Below are 23813 nucleotides of genomic sequence, written 5' to 3' on the forward strand. Positions count from 1 at the left end.
ATAATGTAATATACTGATCCCTGCCCACAGATCAATGTACCTACATTTAATAACAATATCATTAGTACTATATCTACATTAGATATAATGTAATATACTGATTCCTTCCCACAGATCACGGTATATTTAATACCGATATCATTATTGCTATATCTACATTAGATATAATGTAATATACTGATCCCTTCCCACAGATCAAGGTAGCTGCATTTAATAACAATATCATTATTACTATATCTACATTAGATATAATGTAATATACTGATCCCTGTCCACAGATCAAGGTGCCTACATTTAATAACAATATCATTATTACTACATCTACATTAGATATAATGTAATATACTGATCCCTGCCCACAGATCAATGGACCTACATTTAATAATAACATCATTAGTACTATATCCACATTACATATAACGTAATATACTGATTACTTCCCACAGATCAATGTACATATAATAGCAATATCGTTATTGCCATATCTACATTAGGTATAATGTAATATACTGATCCCTGCTCACAGATCAACGTACCCACATTTCATAACAATATCATTACTACTATACCTACATTAGATATAATGTAATATACTGATCCCTGCCCACAGATCAAGGTAGCTACATTTAATAACAATATCATTATTACTACATCTACATTAGATATAAAGTAATATACTGATCCCTGCCCACAGTTCAATGTACCTATATTTAATAACAACATCATTCATACTATATCTACATGAGATATGATGTAATATACTAATCCCTGCCCACAGATCAAGGTAGCTACATTTAATAACAATATCTTTATTACTCTATCTACACTAGATATAATGTAATATACGGATTCCTTCCCACGGATCAATGTACATTTAATAACAACATCATTCATACTATATCTACATTGGATATAATGTAATATACTGATCCCTTCCCACAGGTCAATGTACATATAATAGCAAAATCGTTATTACTATAACTACATTAGATATAATGTAATATATCTAGTCCTTTCCTCAGATCAATGTACATTTAATATGGATATCATTATTACTATTTCTACATTAGATATAATGTAATATACTGATCCCTTCCCACAGATCAAGGTAGCTACATTTAATAACAATATCATTATTACAATATCTACATGAGATATGATGTAATATACTAATCCCTGCCCACAGATCAATGTATATTTAATAGCGATATCATTATTACTATATCTACATTAGATACAATGTAATATACTGATCACTGTCCACAGATCAAGGTGCCTACATTTAATAACAATATCATTATTACTTCATCTACATTAGATATAATGTAATATACTGATCCCTGCCCACAGATCAATGTACCTACCTTTAATAACAATATCATTAGTACTATATCTACATTAGATATGATGTAATATACTGATTCCTTCCCACAGATCAAGGTATCTACATTTATTAACAATATCATTATTACTATATCTACACTAGATATAATGGAATATACGGATTCCTTCCTACAGATCAATGTACATTTAATAACAACATCATTCATACTATATCTACATTGGATATAATGTAATATACTGATCACTTCCCACAGGTCAATGTACATATAATAGCAAAATCGTTATTACTATAACTACATTAGATATAATGTAATATACTGAGTCCTTTCCTCAGATCAATGTACCTACATTTAATAACAATATAATTATTACTATATCTACATTAGATATAATGTAATATACTGACTCCTCCCCACAGATCAAGGTATCTGCATTTAATGACAATATCATTATTACTGTATCGACACTAGATATAATGCAATATACGGATTCCATCCAACAGATCAATGTACATTTAATAACATCATTCATGCTACAGCTAAATTGGATATAATGTAATGTACTGATCCCTTCCCACAGATCAAGATAGCTACATTTAATAACAATATCTTTATTACTCTATCTACACTAGATATAATGTAATATACGGATTCCTTCCCACGGATCAATGTACATTTAATAACAACATCATTCATACTATATCTACATTGGATATAATGTAATATACTGATCCCTTCCCACAGGTCAATGTACATATAATAGCAAAATCGTTATTACTATAACTACATTAGATATAATGTAATATATCTAGTCCTTTCCTCAGATCAATGTACACTTAATATGGATATCATTATTACTATTTCTACATTAGATATAATGTAATATACTGATCCCTGCCCACAGATCAAGGTACCTACCTTCAATAACAATATCATTATTACTATATCTACATTAGATATAATGTAATATACTGATCCCTTCCCACAGATCAAGGTAGCTACATTTAATAACAATATCATTATTACTACATCTATATTAGATATAAAGTAATATACTGATCCCTGCCCACAATTCAATGTACCTATATTTAATAACAACATCATTCATACTATATCTACATGAGATATGATGTAATACACTAATTCCTGCCCACAGATCAATGTATATTTAATGGCTATATCGTTATTACTATATCTACATTAGATATAATGTAATATACTGATCCCTGTCCACAGATCATTGTACCTACATTTAATAACAATATCATTATTACTATTTCTACATTAGATATAATGTAATATACTGATCCCTGCCCACAGATCAAGGTACCTACCTTTAATAACAATATCATTAGTACTATATCTACATTAGATATGATGTAATATACTGATTCCTTCCCACAGATCAAGGTATCTACATTTATTAACAATATCATTATTACTATATCTGCACTAAATATAATGCAATATACGGATTCCTTCCCACAGATCAATGTACATTTAATAACAACATCATTCCTACTATATCTACCTTGGATATAATGTAATATACTGATCCCTTCCCACAGATCAATGTACATATAATAGCAAAATCGTTATTACTATATCTACATTAGGTATAATGTAATGTATTGATTACATCCAACAGATCATTGTACATTTAATAACATCATTCATGCTATAGCTAAATTGGATATAATGTAATATACTGATCCCTTCCCACAGATCAATGTACCTACATTTAATAACAATATCATTAGTACTATATCTACATTAGATATAATGCAATATACTGATTCCTTCCCACAGATCACGGTATATTTAATACCGATATCATTATTGCTATATCTACATTAGATATAATGTAATATACTGATTCCTCCCCACAGATCAAGGTATCTGCATTTAATAACAATGTCATTATTACTGTATCTACACTAGATGTAATGCAATATACGGATTCCTTCCAACAGATCAAAGTACATTTAATGACATCATTCATGCTACAGCTAAATTGGATATAATGTAATATACTGATCCCTGCCCACAGATCATGGTACCTACCTTCAATAACAATATCATTAGTACTATATCAACATTAGATATAATGTAATATACTGATCCCTGTCCACAGATCAATGTACCTACATTTAATAACAATATCATTAGTACTATATCCACATTACATATAATGTAATATACTGATCCCTTCCCACAGATCATTGTACATTTGATAACATCATTCATGCTATAGCTAAATTGGATATAATGTAATATACTGATCCCTTCCCACAGATCAAGGTAGCTACATTTATTAACAATATCATTATTACAATATCTACATGAGATATGATGTAATATACTAATCCCGGCCCACAGAACAATGTATATTTAATAGCGATATCATTATTACTATATCTACATTAGATACAATGTAATATACTGATCACTGTCCACAGATCAAGGTGCCTACATTTAATAACAATATCATTATTACTTCATCTACATTAGATATAATGTAATATACTGATCCCTGCCCACAGATCAATGTACCTACATTTAATAACAATATCATTAGTACTATATCTACATTAGATATAATGTAATATACTGATTCCTTCCCACAGATCACGGTATATTTAATACCGATATCATTATTGCTATATCTACATTAGATATAATGTAATATACTGATCCCTTCCCACAGATCAAGGTAGCTGCATTTAATAACAATATCATTATTACTATATCTACATTAGATATAATGTAATATACTGATCCCTGTCCACAGATCAAGGTGCCTACATTTAATAACAATATCATTATTACTACATCTACATTAGATATAATGTAATATACTGATCCCTGCCCACAGATCAATGGACCTACATTTAATAATAACATCATTAGTACTATATCCACATTACATATAACGTAATATACTGATTACTTCCCACAGATCAATGTACATATAATAGCAATATCGTTATTGCCATATCTACATTAGGTATAATGTAATATACTGATCCCTGCTCACAGATCAACGTACCCACATTTCATAACAATATCATTACTACTATACCTACATTAGATATAATGTAATATACTGATCCCTGCCCACAGATCAAGGTAGCTACATTTAATAACAATATCATTATTACTACATCTACATTAGATATAAAGTAATATACTGATCCCTGCCCACAGTTCAATGTACCTATATTTAATAACAACATCATTCATACTATATCTACATGAGATATGATGTAATATACTAATCCCTGCCCACAGATCAAGGTAGCTACATTTAATAACAATATCTTTATTACTCTATCTACACTAGATATAATGTAATATACGGATTCCTTCCCACGGATCAATGTACATTTAATAACAACATCATTCATACTATATCTACATTGGATATAATGTAATATACTGATCCCTTCCCACAGGTCAATGTACATATAATAGCAAAATCGTTATTACTATAACTACATTAGATATAATGTAATATATCTAGTCCTTTCCTCAGATCAATGTACATTTAATATGGATATCATTATTACTATTTCTACATTAGATATAATGTAATATACTGATCCCTTCCCACAGATCAAGGTAGCTACATTTAATAACAATATCATTATTACAATATCTACATGAGATATGATGTAATATACTAATCCCTGCCCACAGATCAATGTATATTTAATAGCGATATCATTATTACTATATCTACATTAGATACAATGTAATATACTGATCACTGTCCACAGATCAAGGTGCCTACATTTAATAACAATATCATTATTACTTCATCTACATTAGATATAATGTAATATACTGATCCCTGCCCACAGATCAATGTACCTACATTTAATAACAATATCATTAGTACTATATCTACATTAGATATAATGTAATATACTGATTCCTTCCCACAGATCACGGTATATTTAATACCGATATCATTATTGCTATATCTACATTAGATATAATGTAATATACTGATCCCTTCCCACAGATCAAGGTAGCTGCATTTAATAACAATATCATTATTACTATATCTACATTAGATATAATGTAATATACTGATCCCTGTCCACAGATCAAGGTGCCTACATTTAATAACCATATCATTATTACTACATCTACATTAGATATAATGTAATATACTGATCCCTGCCCACAGATCAATGTACCTACATTTAATAATAACATCATTAGTACTATATCCACATTACATATAACGTAATATACTGATTACTTCCCACAGATCAATGTACATATAATAGCAATATCGTTATTGCCATATCTACATTAGGTATAATGTAATATACTGATCCCTGCTCACAGATCAACGTACCCACATTTCATAACAATATCATTACTACTATACCTACATTAGATATAATGTAATATACTGATCCCTGCCCACAGATCAAGGTAGCTACATTTAATAACAATATCATTATTACTACATCTACATTAGATATCAAGTAATATACTGATCCCTGCCCACAGTTCAATGTACCTATATTTAATAACAACATCATCCATACTATATCTACATGAGATATGATGTAATATACTAATCCCTGCCCACAGATCAATGTATATTTAATAGCGATATCATTATTACTATATCTACATTAGATACAATGTAATATACTGATCACTGTCCACAGATCAAGGTGCCTACATTTAATAACAATATCATTATTACTTCATCTACATTAGATATAATGTAATATACAGATCCCTGCCCACAGATCAATGTACCTACATTTAATATAGTTTTACATTAACTATACGTTAATGCATTAAACGTTGAGTCGCGCGGTACCCCTCTCCAGTGATCTTGGCGCATCAGTCTCGCGTATCGCTCGAATTTCATGCTATAGGATAATTCTTGAATTTCAATCACAATGCCAGCATATAGGAAGGGTAAATTCTAAGAGAGCATATTTAAAAAGACAAAATAACTACTGCGTTTAAATGAAAATAATATACTGATCCCTGCCCACAGATCAAGGTAGCTACATTTAATAACAATATCATTATTACTACATATACATTACATATAAAGTAATATACTGATCCCTGCCCACAATTCAATGTACCTATATTTAATAACAACATCATTCATACTATATCTACATGAGATATGATGTAATACACTAATCCCTGCCCACAGATCAATGTATATTTAATAGCGATATCATTATTACTATATCTACATTAGATATAATGTAATATACTGATCCCTGTCCACAGATCAAGGTATCTACATTTAATAACAATATCATTATTACTATATCTACACTAGATATAATGGAATATACGGATTCCTTCCTACAGATCAATGTACATTTAATAACAACATCATTCATACTATATCTACATTGGATATAATGTAATATACTGATCACTTCCCACAGGTCAATGTACATATAATAGCAAAATCGTTATTACTATAACTACATTAGATATAATGTAATATACTGAGTCCTTTCCTCAGATCAATGTACCTACATTTAATAACAATATAATTATTACTATATCTACATTAGATATAATGTAATATACTGACTCCTCCCCACAGATCAAGGTATCTGCATTTAATGACAATATCATTATTACTGTATCGACACTAGATATAATGCAATATACGGATTCCATCCAACAGATCAATGTACATTTAATAACATCATTCATGCTACAGCTAAATTGGATATAATGTAATGTACTGATCCCTTCCCACAGATCAAGATAGCTACATTTAATAACAATATCTTTATTACTCTATCTACACTAGATATAATGTAATATACGGATTCCTTCCCACGGATCAATGTACATTTAATAACAACATCATTCATACTATATCTACATTGGATATAATGTAATATACTGATCCCTTCCCACAGGTCAATGTACATATAATAGCAAAATCGTTATTACTATAACTACATTAGATATAATGTAATATATCTAGTCCTTTCCTCAGATCAATGTACACTTAATATGGATATCATTATTACTATTTCTACATTAGATATAATGTAATATACTGATCCCTGCCCACAGATCAAGGTACCTACCTTCAATAACAATATCATTATTACTATATCTACATTAGATATAATGTAATATACTGATCCCTTCCCACAGATCAAGGTAGCTACATTTAATAACAATATCATTATTACTACATCTATATTAGATATAAAGTAATATACTGATCCCTGCCCACAATTCAATGTACCTATATTTAATAACAACATCATTCATACTATATCTACATGAGATATGATGTAATACACTAATCCCTGCCCACAGATCAATGTATATTTAATGGCTATATCGTTATTACTATATCTACATTAGATATAATGTAATATACTGATCCCTGTCCACAGATCATTGTACCTACATTTAATAACAATATCATTATTACTATTTCTACATTAGATATAATGTAATATACTGATCCCTGCCCACAGATCAAGGTACCTACCTTTAATAACAATATCATTAGTACTATATCTACATTAGATATGATGTAATATACTGATTCCTTCCCACAGATCAAGGTATCTACATTTATTAACAATATCATTATTACTATATCTGCACTAAATATAATGCAATATACGAATTCCTTCCCACAGATCAATGTACATTTAATAACAACATCATTCCTACTATATCTACCTTGGATATAATGTAATATACTGATCCCTTCCCACAGATCAATGTACATATAATAGCAAAATCGTTATTACTATATCTACATTAGGTATAATGTAATGTATTGATTACATCCAACAGATCATTGTACATTTAATAACATCATTCATGCTATAGCTAAATTGGATATAATGTAATATACTGATCCCTTCCCACAGATCAATGTACCTACATTTAATAACAATATCATTAGTACTATATCTACATTAGATATAATGTAATATACTGATTCCTTCCCACAGATCACGGTATATTTAATACCGATATCATTATTGCTATATCTACATTAGATATAATGTAATATACTGATTCCTCCCCACAGATCAAGGTATCTGCATTTAATAACAATGTCATTATTACTGTATCTACACTAGATGTAATGCAATATACGGATTCCTTCCAACAGATCAAAGTACATTTAATGACATCATTCATGCTACAGCTAAATTGGATATAATGTAATATACTGATCCCTGCCCACAGATCATGGTACCTACCTTCAATAACAATATCATTAGTACTATATCAACATTAGATATAATGTAATATACTGATCCCTGTCCACAGATCAATGTACCTACATTTAATAACAATATCATTAGTACTATATCCACATTACATATAATGTAATATACTGATCCCTTCCCACAGATCATTGTACATTTGATAACATCATTCATGCTATAGCTAAATTGGATATAATGTAATATACTGATCCCTTCCCACAGATCAAGGTAGCTACATTTATTAACAATATCATTATTACAATATCTACATGAGATATGATGTAATATACTAATCCCGGCCCACAGAACAATGTATATTTAATAGCGATATCATTATTACTATATCTACATTAGATACAATGTAATATACTGATCACTGTCCACAGATCAAGGTGCCTACATTTAATAACAATATCATTATTACTTCATCTACATTAGATATAATGTAATATACTGATCCCTGCCCACAGATCAATGTACCTACATTTAATAACAATATCATTAGTACTATATCTACATTAGATATAATGTAATATACTGATTCCTTCCCACAGATCACGGTATATTTAATACCGATATCATTATTGCTATATCTACATTAGATATAATGTAATATACTGATCCCTTCCCACAGATCAAGGTAGCTGCATTTAATAACAATATCATTATTACTATATCTACATTAGATATAATGTAATATACTGATCCCTGTCCACAGATCAAGGTGCCTACATTTAATAACAATATCATTATTACTACATCTACATTAGATATAATGTAATATACTGATCCCTGCCCACAGATCAATGGACCTACATTTAATAATAACATCATTAGTACTATATCCACATTACATATAACGTAATATACTGATTACTTCCCACAGATCAATGTACATATAATAGCAATATCGTTATTGCCATATCTACATTAGGTATAATGTAATATACTGATCCCTGCTCACAGATCAACGTACCCACATTTCATAACAATATCATTACTACTATACCTACATTAGATATAATGTAATATACTGATCCCTGCCCACAGATCAAGGTAGCTACATTTAATAACAATATCATTATTACTACATCTACATTAGATATCAAGTAATATACTGATCCCTGCCCACAGTTCAATGTACCTATATTTAATAACAACATCATCCATACTATATCTACATGAGATATGATGTAATATACTAATCCCTGCCCACAGATCAATGTATATTTAATAGCGATATCATTATTACTATATCTACATTAGATACAATGTAATATACTGATCACTGTCCACAGATCAAGGTGCCTACATTTAATAACAATATCATTATTACTTCATCTACATTAGATATAATGTAATATACAGATCCCTGCCCACAGATCAATGTACCTACATTTAATATAGTTTTACATTAACTATACGTTAATGCATTAAACGTTGAGTCGCGCGGTACCCCTCTCCAGTGATCTTGGCGCATCAGTCTCGCGTATCGCTCGAATTTCATGCTATAGGATAATTCTTGAATTTCAATCACAATGCCAGCATATAGGAAGGGTAAATTCTAAGAGAGCATATTTAAAAAGACAAAATAACTACTGCGTTTAAATGAAAATAATATACTGATCCCTGCCCACAGATCAAGGTAGCTACATTTAATAACAATATCATTATTACTACATATACATTACATATAAAGTAATATACTGATCCCTGCCCACAATTCAATGTACCTATATTTAATAACAACATCATTCATACTATATCTACATGAGATATGATGTAATACACTAATCCCTGCCCACAGATCAATGTATATTTAATAGCGATATCATTATTACTATATCTACATTAGATATAATGTAATATACTGATCCCTGTCCACAGATCAAGGTATCTACATTTAATAACAATATCATTATTACTATATCTACACTAGATATAATGGAATATACGGATTCCTTCCTACAGATCAATGTACATTTAATAACAACATCATTCATACTATATCTACATTGGATATAATGTAATATACTGATCACTTCCCACAGGTCAATGTACATATAATAGCAAAATCGTTATTACTATAACTACATTAGATATAATGTAATATACTGAGTCCTTTCCTCAGATCAATGTACCTACATTTAATAACAATATAATTATTACTATATCTACATTAGATATAATGTAATATACTGACTCCTCCCCACAGATCAAGGTATCTGCATTTAATGACAATATCATTATTACTGTATCGACACTAGATATAATGCAATATACGGATTCCATCCAACAGATCAATGTACATTTAATAACATCATTCATGCTACAGCTAAATTGGATATAATGTAATGTACTGATCCCTTCCCACAGATCAAGATAGCTACATTTAATAACAATATCTTTATTACTCTATCTACACTAGATATAATGTAATATACGGATTCCTTCCCACGGATCAATGTACATTTAATAACAACATCATTCATACTATATCTACATTGGATATAATGTAATATACTGATCCCTTCCCACAGGTCAATGTACATATAATAGCAAAATCGTTATTACTATAACTACATTAGATATAATGTAATATATCTAGTCCTTTCCTCAGATCAATGTACACTTAATATGGATATCATTATTACTATTTCTACATTAGATATAATGTAATATACTGATCCCTGCCCACAGATCAAGGTACCTACCTTCAATAACAATATCATTATTACTATATCTACATTAGATATAATGTAATATACTGATCCCTTCCCACAGATCAAGGTAGCTACATTTAATAACAATATCATTATTACTACATCTATATTAGATATAAAGTAATATACTGATCCCTGCCCACAATTCAATGTACCTATATTTAATAACAACATCATTCATACTATATCTACATGAGATATGATGTAATACACTAATCCCTGCCCACAGATCAATGTATATTTAATGGCTATATCGTTATTACTATATCTACATTAGATATAATGTAATATACTGATCCCTGTCCACAGATCATTGTACCTACATTTAATAACAATATCATTATTACTATTTCTACATTAGATATAATGTAATATACTGATCCCTGCCCACAGATCAAGGTACCTACCTTTAATAACAATATCATTAGTACTATATCTACATTAGATATGATGTAATATACTGATTCCTTCCCACAGATCAAGGTATCTACATTTATTAACAATATCATTATTACTATATCTGCACTAAATATAATGCAATATACGGATTCCTTCCCACAGATCAATGTACATTTAATAACAGCATCATTCATACTATATCTACCTTGGATATAATGTAATATACTGAACCCTTCCCACAGATCAGTGTACACATAATAGCAAAATCGTTATTACTATATCTACATTAGGTATAATGTAATGTATTGACTACATCCTACAGATCATTGTACATTTGATAACATCATTCATGCTATAGCTAAATTGGATATAATGTAATATACTGATCCCTTCCCACAGATCAAGGTAGCTACATTTAATAACAATATCATTATTACAATATCTACATGAGATATGATGTAATATACTAATCCCTGCCCACAGATCAATGTATATTTAATAGCGATATCATTATTACTTCATCTACATTAGATATAATGTAATATACTGATCCCTGCCCACAGATCAATGTACCTACATTTAATAACAATATCATTAGTACTATATCTACATTAGATATAATGTAATATACTGATTCCTTCCCACAGATCACGGTATATTTAATACCGATATCATTATTGCTATATCTACATTAGATATAATGTAATATACTGATTCCTCCCCACAGATCAAGGTATCTGCATTTAATAACAATGTCATTATTACTGTATCTACACTAGATGTAATGCAATATACGGATTCCTTCCAACAGATCAAAGTACATTTAATGACATCATTCATGCTACAGCTAAATTGGATATAATGTAATATACTGATCCCTGCCCACAGATCATGGTACCTACCTTCAATAACAATATCATTAGTACTATATCAACATTAGATATAATGTAATATACTGATCCCTGTCCACAGATCAATGTACCTACATTTAATAACAATATCATTAGTACTATATCCACATTACATATAATGTAATATACTGATCCCTTCCCACAGATCATTGTACATTTGATAACATCATTCATGCTATAGCTAAATTGGATATAATGTAATATACTGATCCCTTCCCACAGATCAAGGTAGCTACATTTATTAACAATATCATTATTACAATATCTACATGAGATATGATGTAATATACTAATCCCGGCCCACAGAACAATGTATATTTAATAGCGATATCATTATTACTATATCTACATTAGATACAATGTAATATACTGATCACTGTCCACAGATCAAGGTGCCTACATTTAATAACAATATCATTATTACTTCATCTACATTAGATATAATGTAATATACTGATCCCTGCCCACAGATCAATGTACCTACATTTAATAACAATATCATTAGTACTATATCTACATTAGATATAATGTAATATACTGATTCCTTCCCACAGATCACGGTATATTTAATACCGATATCATTATTGCTATATCTACATTAGATATAATGTAATATACTGATCCCTTCCCACAGATCAAGGTAGCTGCATTTAATAACAATATCATTATTACTATATCTACATTAGATATAATGTAATATACTGATCCCTGTCCACAGATCAAGGTGCCTACATTTAATAACAATATCATTATTACTACATCTACATTAGATATAATGTAATATACTGATCCCTGCCCACAGATCAATGGACCTACATTTAATAATAACATCATTAGTACTATATCCACATTACATATAACGTAATATACTGATTACTTCCCACAGATCAATGTACATATAATAGCAATATCGTTATTGCCATATCTACATTAGGTATAATGTAATATACTGATCCCTGCTCACAGATCAACGTACCCACATTTCATAACAATATCATTACTACTATACCTACATTAGATATAATGTAATATACTGATCCCTGCCCACAGATCAAGGTAGCTACATTTAATAACAATATCATTATTACTACATCTACATTAGATATAAAGTAATATACTGATCCCTGCCCACAGTTCAATGTACCTATATTTAATAACAACATCATTCATACTATATCTACATGAGATATGATGTAATATACTAATCCCTGCCCACAGATCAAGGTAGCTACATTTAATAACAATATCTTTATTACTCTATCTACACTAGATATAATGTAATATACGGATTCCTTCCCACGGATCAATGTACATTTAATAACAACATCATTCATACTATATCTACATTGGATATAATGTAATATACTGATCCCTTCCCACAGGTCAATGTACATATAATAGCAAAATCGTTATTACTATAACTACATTAGATATAATGTAATATATCTAGTCCTTTCCTCAGATCAATGTACATTTAATATGGATATCATTATTACTATTTCTACATTAGATATAATGTAATATACTGATCCCTTCCCACAGATCAAGGTAGCTACATTTAATAACAATATCATTATTACAATATCTACATGAGATATGATGTAATATACTAATCCCTGCCCACAGATCAATGTATATTTAATAGCGATATCATTATTACTATATCTACATTAGATACAATGTAATATACTGATCACTGTCCACAGATCAAGGTGCCTACATTTAATAACAATATCATTATTACTTCATCTACATTAGATATAATGTAATATACTGATCCCTGCCCACAGATCAATGTACCTACATTTAATAACAATATCATTAGTACTATATCTACATTAGATATAATGTAATATACTGATTCCTTCCCACAGATCACGGTATATTTAATACCGATATCATTATTGCTATATCTACATTAGATATAATGTAATATACTGATCCCTTCCCACAGATCAAGGTAGCTGCATTTAATAACAATATCATTATTACTATATCTACATTAGATATAATGTAATATACTGATCCCTGTCCACAGATCAAGGTGCCTACATTTAATAACCATATCATTATTACTACATCTACATTAGATATAATGTAATATACTGATCCCTGCCCACAGATCAATGTACCTACATTTAATAATAACATCATTAGTACTATATCCACATTACATATAACGTAATATACTGATTACTTCCCACAGATCAATGTACATATAATAGCAATATCGTTATTGCCATATCTACATTAGGTATAATGTAATATACTGATCCCTGCTCACAGATCAACGTACCCACATTTCATAACAATATCATTACTACTATACCTACATTAGATATAATGTAATATACTGATCCCTGCCCACAGATCAAGGTAGCTACATTTAATAACAATATCATTATTACTACATCTACATTAGATATCAAGTAATATACTGATCCCTGCCCACAGTTCAATGTACCTATATTTAATAACAACATCATCCATACTATATCTACATGAGATATGATGTAATATACTAATCCCTGCCCACAGATCAATGTATATTTAATAGCGATATCATTATTACTATATCTACATTAGATACAATGTAATATACTGATCACTGTCCACAGATCAAGGTGCCTACATTTAATAACAATATCATTATTACTTCATCTACATTAGATATAATGTAATATACAGATCCCTGCCCACAGATCAATGTACCTACATTTAATATAGTTTTACATTAACTATACGTTAATGCATTAAACGTTGAGTCGCGCGGTACCCCTCTCCAGTGATCTTGGCGCATCAGTCTCGCGTATCGCTCGAATTTCATGCTATAGGATAATTCTTGAATTTCAATCACAATGCCAGCATATAGGAAGGGTAAATTCTAAGAGAGCATATTTAAAAAGACAAAATAACTACTGCGTTTAAATGAAAATAATATACTGATCCCTGCCCACAGATCAAGGTAGCTACATTTAATAACAATATCATTATTACTACATATACATTACATATAAAGTAATATACTGATCCCTGCCCACAATTCAATGTACCTATATTTAATAACAACATCATTCATACTATATCTACATGAGATATGATGTAATACACTAATCCCTGCCCACAGATCAATGTATATTTAATAGCGATATCATTATTACTATATCTACATTGGATATAATGTAATATACTGATCCCTGTCCACAGATCAAGGTATCTACATTTAATAACAATATCATTATTACTATATCTACACTAGATATAATGGAATATACGGATTCCTTCCTACAGATCAATGTACATTTAATAACAACATCATTCATACTATATCTACATTGGATATAATGTAATATACTGATCACTTCCCACAGGTCAATGTACATATAATAGCAAAATCGTTATTACTATAACTACATTAGATATAATGTAATATACTGAGTCCTTTCCTCAGATCAATGTACCTACATTTAATAACAATATAATTATTACTATATCTACATTAGATATAATGTAATATACTGACTCCTCCCCACAGATCAAGGTATCTGCATTTAATGACAATATCATTATTACTGTATCGACACTAGATATAATGCAATATACGGATTCCATCCAACAGATCAATGTACATTTAATAACATCATTCATGCTACAGCTAAATTGGATATAATGTAATGTACTGATCCCTTCCCACAGATCAAGATAGCTACATTTAATAACAATATCTTTATTACTCTATCTACACTAGATATAATGTAATATACGGATTCCTTCCCACGGATCAATGTACATTTAATAACAACATCATTCATACTATATCTACATTGGATATAATGTAATATACTGATCCCTTCCCACAGGTCAATGTACATATAATAGCAAAATCGTTATTACTATAACTACATTAGATATAATGTAATATATCTAGTCCTTTCCTCAGATCAATGTACACTTAATATGGATATCATTATTACTATTTCTACATTAGATATAATGTAATATACTGATCCCTGCCCACAGATCAAGGTACCTACCTTCAATAACAATATCATTATTACTATATCTACATTAGATATAATGTAATATACTGATCCCTTCCCACAGATCAAGGTAGCTACATTTAATAACAATATCATTATTACTACATCTATATTAGATATAAAGTAATATACTGATCCCTGCCCACAATTCAATGTACCTATATTTACTAACAACATCATTCATACTATATCTACATGAGATATGATGTAATACACTAATCCCTGCCCACAGATCAATGTATATTTAATGGCTATATCGTTATTACTATATCTACATTAGATATAATGTAATATACTGATCCCTGTCCACAGATCATTGTACCTACATTTAATAACAATATCATTATTACTATTTCTACATTAGATATAATGTAATATACTGATCCCTGCCCACAGATCAAGGTACCTACCTTTAATAACAATATCATTAGTACTATATCTACATTAGATATGATGTAATATACTGATTCCTTCCCACAGATCAAGGTATCTACATTTATTAACAATATCATTATTACTATATCTGCACTAAATATAATGCAATATACGGATTCCTTCCCACAGATCAATGTACATTTAATAACAACATCATTCCTACTATATCTACCTTGGATATAATGTAATATACTGATCCCTTCCCACAGATCAATGTACATATAATAGCAAAATCGTTATTACTATATCTACATTAGGTATAATGTAATGTATTGATTACATCCAACAGATCATTGTACATTTAATAACATCATTCATGCTATAGCTAAATTGGATATAATGTAATATACTGATCCCTTCCCACAGATCAATGTACCTACATTTAATAACAATATCATTAGTACTATATCTACATTAGATATAATGTAATATACTGATTCCTTCCCACAGATCACGGTATATTTAATACCGATATCATTATTGCTATATCTACATTAGATATAATGTAATATACTGATTCCACCCCACAGATCAAGGTATCTGCATTTAATAACAATGTCATTATTACTGTATCTACACTAGATGTAATGCAATATACGGATTCCTTCCAACAGATCAAAGTACATTTAATGACATCATTCATGCTACAGCTAAATTGGATATAATGTAATATACTGATCCCTGCCCACAGATCATGGTACCTACCTTCAATAACAATATCATTAGTACTATATCAACATTAGATATAATGTAATATACTGATCCCTGTCCACAGATCAATGTACCTACATTTAATAACAATATCATTAGTACTATATCCACATTACATATAATGTAATATACTGATCCCTTCCCACAGATCATTGTACATTTGATAACATCATTCATGCTATAGCTAAATTGGATATAATGTAATATACTGATCCCTTCCCACAGATCAAGGTAGCTACATTTATTAACAATATCATTATTACAATATCTACATGAGATATGATGTAATATACTAATCCCGGCCCACAGAACAATGTATATTTAATAGCGATATCATTATTACTATATCTACATTAGATACAATGTAATATACTGATCACTGTCCACAGATCAAGGTGCCTACATTTAATAACAATATCATTATTACTTCATCTACATTAGATATAATGTAATATACTGATCCCTGCCCACAGATCAATGTACCTACATTTAATAACAATATCATTAGTACTATATCTACATTAGATATAATGTAATATACTGATTCCTTCCCACAGATCACGGTATATTTAATACCGATATCATTATTGCTATATCTACATTAGATATAATGTAATATACTGATCCCTTCCCACAGATCAAGGTAGCTGCATTTAATAACAATATCATTATTACTATATCTACATTAGATATAATGTAATATACTGATCCCTGTCCACAGATCAAGGTCCCTACATTTAATAACAATATCATTATTACTACATCTACATTAGATATAATGTAATATACTGATCCCTGCCCACAGATCAATGGACCTACATTTAATAATAACATCATTAGTACTATATCCACATTACATATAACGTAATATACTGATTACTTCCCACAGATCAATGTACATATAATAGCAATATCGTTATTGCCATATCTACATTAGGTATAATGTAATATACTGATCCCTGCTCACAGATCAACGTACCCACATTTCATAACAATATCATTACTACTATACCTACATTAGATATAATGTAATATACTGATCCCTGCCCACAGATCAAGGTAGCTACATTTAATAACAATATCATTATTACTACATCTACATTAGATATAAAGTAATATACTGATCCCTGCCCACAGTTCAATGTACCTATATTTAATAACAACATCATTCATACTATATCTACATGAGATATGATGTAATATACTAATCCCTGCCCACAGATCAAGGTAGCTACATTTAATAACAATATCTTTATTACTCTATCTACACTAGATATAATGTAATATACGGATTCCTTCCCACGGATCAATGTACATTTAATAACAACATCATTCATACTATATCTACATTGGATATAATGTAATATACTGATCCCTTCCCACAGGTCAATGTACATATAATAGCAAAATCGTTATTACTATAACTACATTAGATATAATGTAATATATCTAGTCCTTTCCTCAGATCAATGTACATTTAATATGGATATCATTATTACTATTTCTACATTAGATATAATGTAATATACTGATCCCTTCCCACAGATCAAGGTAGCTACATTTAATAACAATATCATTATTACAATATCTACATGAGATATGATGTAATATACTAATCCCTGCCCACAGATCAATGTATATTTAATAGCGATATCATTATTACTATATCTACATTAGATACAATGTAATATACTGATCACTGTCCACAGATCAAGGTGCCTACATTTAATAACAATATCATTATTACTTCATCTACATTAGATATAATGTAATATACTGATCCCTGCCCACAGATCAATGTACCTACATTTAATAACAATATCATTAGTACTATATCTACATTAGATATAATGTAATATACTGATTCCTTCCCACAGATCACGGTATATTTAATACCGATATCATTATTGCTATATCTACATTAGATATAATGTAATATACTGATCCCTTCCCACAGATCACGGTAGCTGCATTTAATAACAATATCATTATTACTATATCTACATTAGATATAATGTAATATACTGATCCCTGTCCACAGATCAAGGTGCCTACATTTAATAACAATATCATTATTACTACATCTACATTAGATATAATGTAATATACTGATCCCTGCCCACAGATCAATGTACCTACATTTAATAATAACATCATTAGTACTATATCCACATTACATATAACGTAATATACTGATTACTTCCCACAGATCAATGTACATATAATAGCAATATCGTTATTGCCATATCTACATTAGGTATAATGTAATATACTGATCCCTGCTCACAGATCAACGTACCCACATTTCATAACAATATCATTACTACTATACCTACATTAGATATAATGTAATATACTGATCCCTGCCCACAGATCAAGGTAGCTACATTTAATAACAATATCATTATTACTACATCTACATTAGATATCAAGTAATATACTGATCCCTGCCCACAGTTCAATGTACCTATATTTAATAACAACATCATCCATACTATATCTACATGAGATATGATGTAATATACTAATCCCTGCCCACAGATCAATGTATATTTAATAGCGATATCATTATTACTATATCTACATTAGATACAATGTAATATACTGATCACTGTCCACAGATCAAGGTGCCTACATTTAATAACAATATCATTATTACTTCATCTACATTAGATATAATGTAATATACAGATCCCTGCCCACAGATCAATGTACCTACATTTAATATAGTTTTACATTAACTATACGTTAATGCATTAAACGTTGAGTCGCGCGGTACCCCTCTCCAGTGATCTTGGCGCATCAGTCTCGCGTATCGCTCGAATTTCATGCTATAGGATAATTCTTGAATTTCAATCACAATGCCAGCATATAGGAAGGGTAAATTCTAAGAGAGCATATTTAAAAAGACAAAATAACTACTGCGTTTAAATGAAAATAATATACTGATCCCTGCCCACAGATCAAGGTAGCTACATTTAATAACAATATCATTATTACTACATATACATTACATATAAAGTAATATACTGATCCCTGCCCACAATTCAATGTACCTATATTTAATAACAACATCATTCATACTATATCTACATGAGATATGATGTAATACACTAATCCCTGCCCACAGATCAATGTATATTTAATAGCGATATCATTATTACTATATCTACATTAGATATAATGTAATATACTGATCCCTGTCCACAGATCAAGGTATCTACATTTAATAACAATATCATTATTACTATATCTACACTAGATATAATGGAATATACGGATTCCTTCCTACAGATCAATGTACATTTAATAACAACATCATTCATACTATATCTACATTGGATATAATGTAATATACTGACTCCTCCCCACAGATCAAGGTATCTGCATTTAATGACAATATCATTATTACTGTATCGACACTAGATATAATGCAATATACGGATTCCATCCAACAGATCAATGTACATTTAATAACATCATTCATGCTACAGCTAAATTGGATATAATGTAATGTACTGATCCCTTCCCACAGATCAAGATAGCTACATTTAATAACAATATCTTTATTACTCTATCTACACTAGATATAATGTAATATACGGATTCCTTCCCACGGATCAATGTACATTTAATAACAACATCATTCATACTATATCTACATTGGATATAATGTAATATACTGATCCCTTCCCACAGGTCAATGTACATATAATAGCAAAATCGTTATTACTATAACTACATTAGATATAATGTAATATATCTAGTCCTTTCCTCAGATCAATGTACACTTAATATGGATATCATTATTACTATTTCTACATTAGATATAATGTAATATACTGATCCCTGCCCACAGATCAAGGTACCTACCTTCAATAACAATATCATTATTACTATATCTACATTAGATATAATGTAATATACTGATCCCTTCCCACAGATCAAGGTAGCTACATTTAATAACAATATCATTATTACTACATCTATATTAGATATAAAGTAATATACTGATCCCTGCCCACAATTCAATGTACCTATATTTAATAACAACATCATTCATACTATATCTACATGAGATATGATGTAATACACTAATCCCTGCCCACAGATCAATGTATATTTAATGGCTATATCGTTATTACTATATCTACATTAGATATAATGTAATATACTGATCCCTGTCCACAGATCATTGTACCTACATTTAATAACAATATCATTATTACTATTTCTACATTAGATATAATGTAATATACTGATCCCTGCCCACAGATCAAGGTACCTACCTTTAATAACAATATCATTAGTACTATATCTACATTAGATATGATGTAATATACTGATTCCTTCCCACAGATCAAGGTATCTACATTTATTAACAATATCATTATTACTATATCTGCACTAAATATAATGCAATATACGGATTCCTTCCCACAGATCAATGTACATTTAATAACAACATCATTCCTACTATATCTACCTTGGATATAATGTAATATACTGATCCCTTCCCACAGATCAATGTACATATAATAGCAAAATCGTTATTACTATATCTACATTAGGTATAATGTAATGTATTGATTACATCCAACAGATCATTGTACATTTAATAACATCATTCATGCTATAGCTAAATTGGATATAATGTAATATACTGATCCCTTCCCACAGATCAAGGTAGCTACATTTAATAACAATATCATTATTACTATATCTACATGAGATATGATGTAATATACTAATCCCTGCCCACAGATCAATGTATATTTAATAGCGATATCATTATTACTATATCTACATTAGATATAATGTAATGTACTGATCACTGTCCACAGATCAAGGAGCCTACATTTAATAACAATATCATTAGTACATTAGTATATCTACATTAGATATAATGTAATATACTGATTCCTTCCTACAGATCAAGGTATCTACATTTAATAACAATATCATTATTACTGTATCTACACTAGATATAATGCAATATACGGATTCCTTCCCACAGATCAAGGTACCTACCTTTAATAACAACATCATTCATACTATATCTACATTGGATATAATGTAATATACTGATCACTTCCCACAGGTCAATGTACATATAATAGCAAAATCGTTATTACTATAACTACATTAGATATAATGTAATATACTGAGTCCTTTCCTCAGATCAATGTACATTTAATATGGATATCATTATTACTATTTCTACATTAGATATAATGTAATATACTGATCCCCGCCCACAGATCAAGGTACCTACCTTTAATAACAATATCAATAGTGATCCCTTATACTGATCCCTTCCCACAGACCAAGGTAGCTACATTTAACAACAACATCATTCATACTATACCTACATTGGATATAATGTAATATACTGATCCCTTCCCACAGATCAATGTACATATAATAGCAAAATCGTTATTACTATATCTACATTAGGTATAATGTAATGTATTGATTACATCCTACAGATCATTCTACATTTAATAACATCATTCATGCTATAGCTAAATTGGATATAATGTAATATACTGATCCCTTCCCACAGATCAACGTAGCTACATTTAATAACAATATCATTATTACTATATCTACATGAGATATGATGTAATATACTAATCCCTGCCCACAGATCAACGTATATTTAATAGCGATATCATTATTACTATATCTACATTAGATATAATGTAATGTACTGATCACTGTCCACAGATCAAGGTGCCTACATTTAATAACAATATCATTATTACTACATCTACATTAGATATAAAGTAATATACTGATCCCTGTTCACAGATCAATGTACCTACAATTAATAACAATATCATTAGTACTATATCCACGTTACATATAATATAATATACTGATCCCTTCCCACAGATCAATGTACATATAATAACAATATCATTATTACTATTTCTACATTAGATATATTGTAATATACTGATTCCTTTCCACAGATCAAGGTATC

The sequence above is a fragment of the Osmia lignaria genome, chromosome 10 (assembly GCF_051020975.1).
Source record: "Osmia lignaria lignaria isolate PbOS001 chromosome 10, iyOsmLign1, whole genome shotgun sequence".
In the NCBI taxonomy this organism is placed as follows: Eukaryota; Metazoa; Arthropoda; class Insecta; order Hymenoptera; family Megachilidae; genus Osmia; species Osmia lignaria.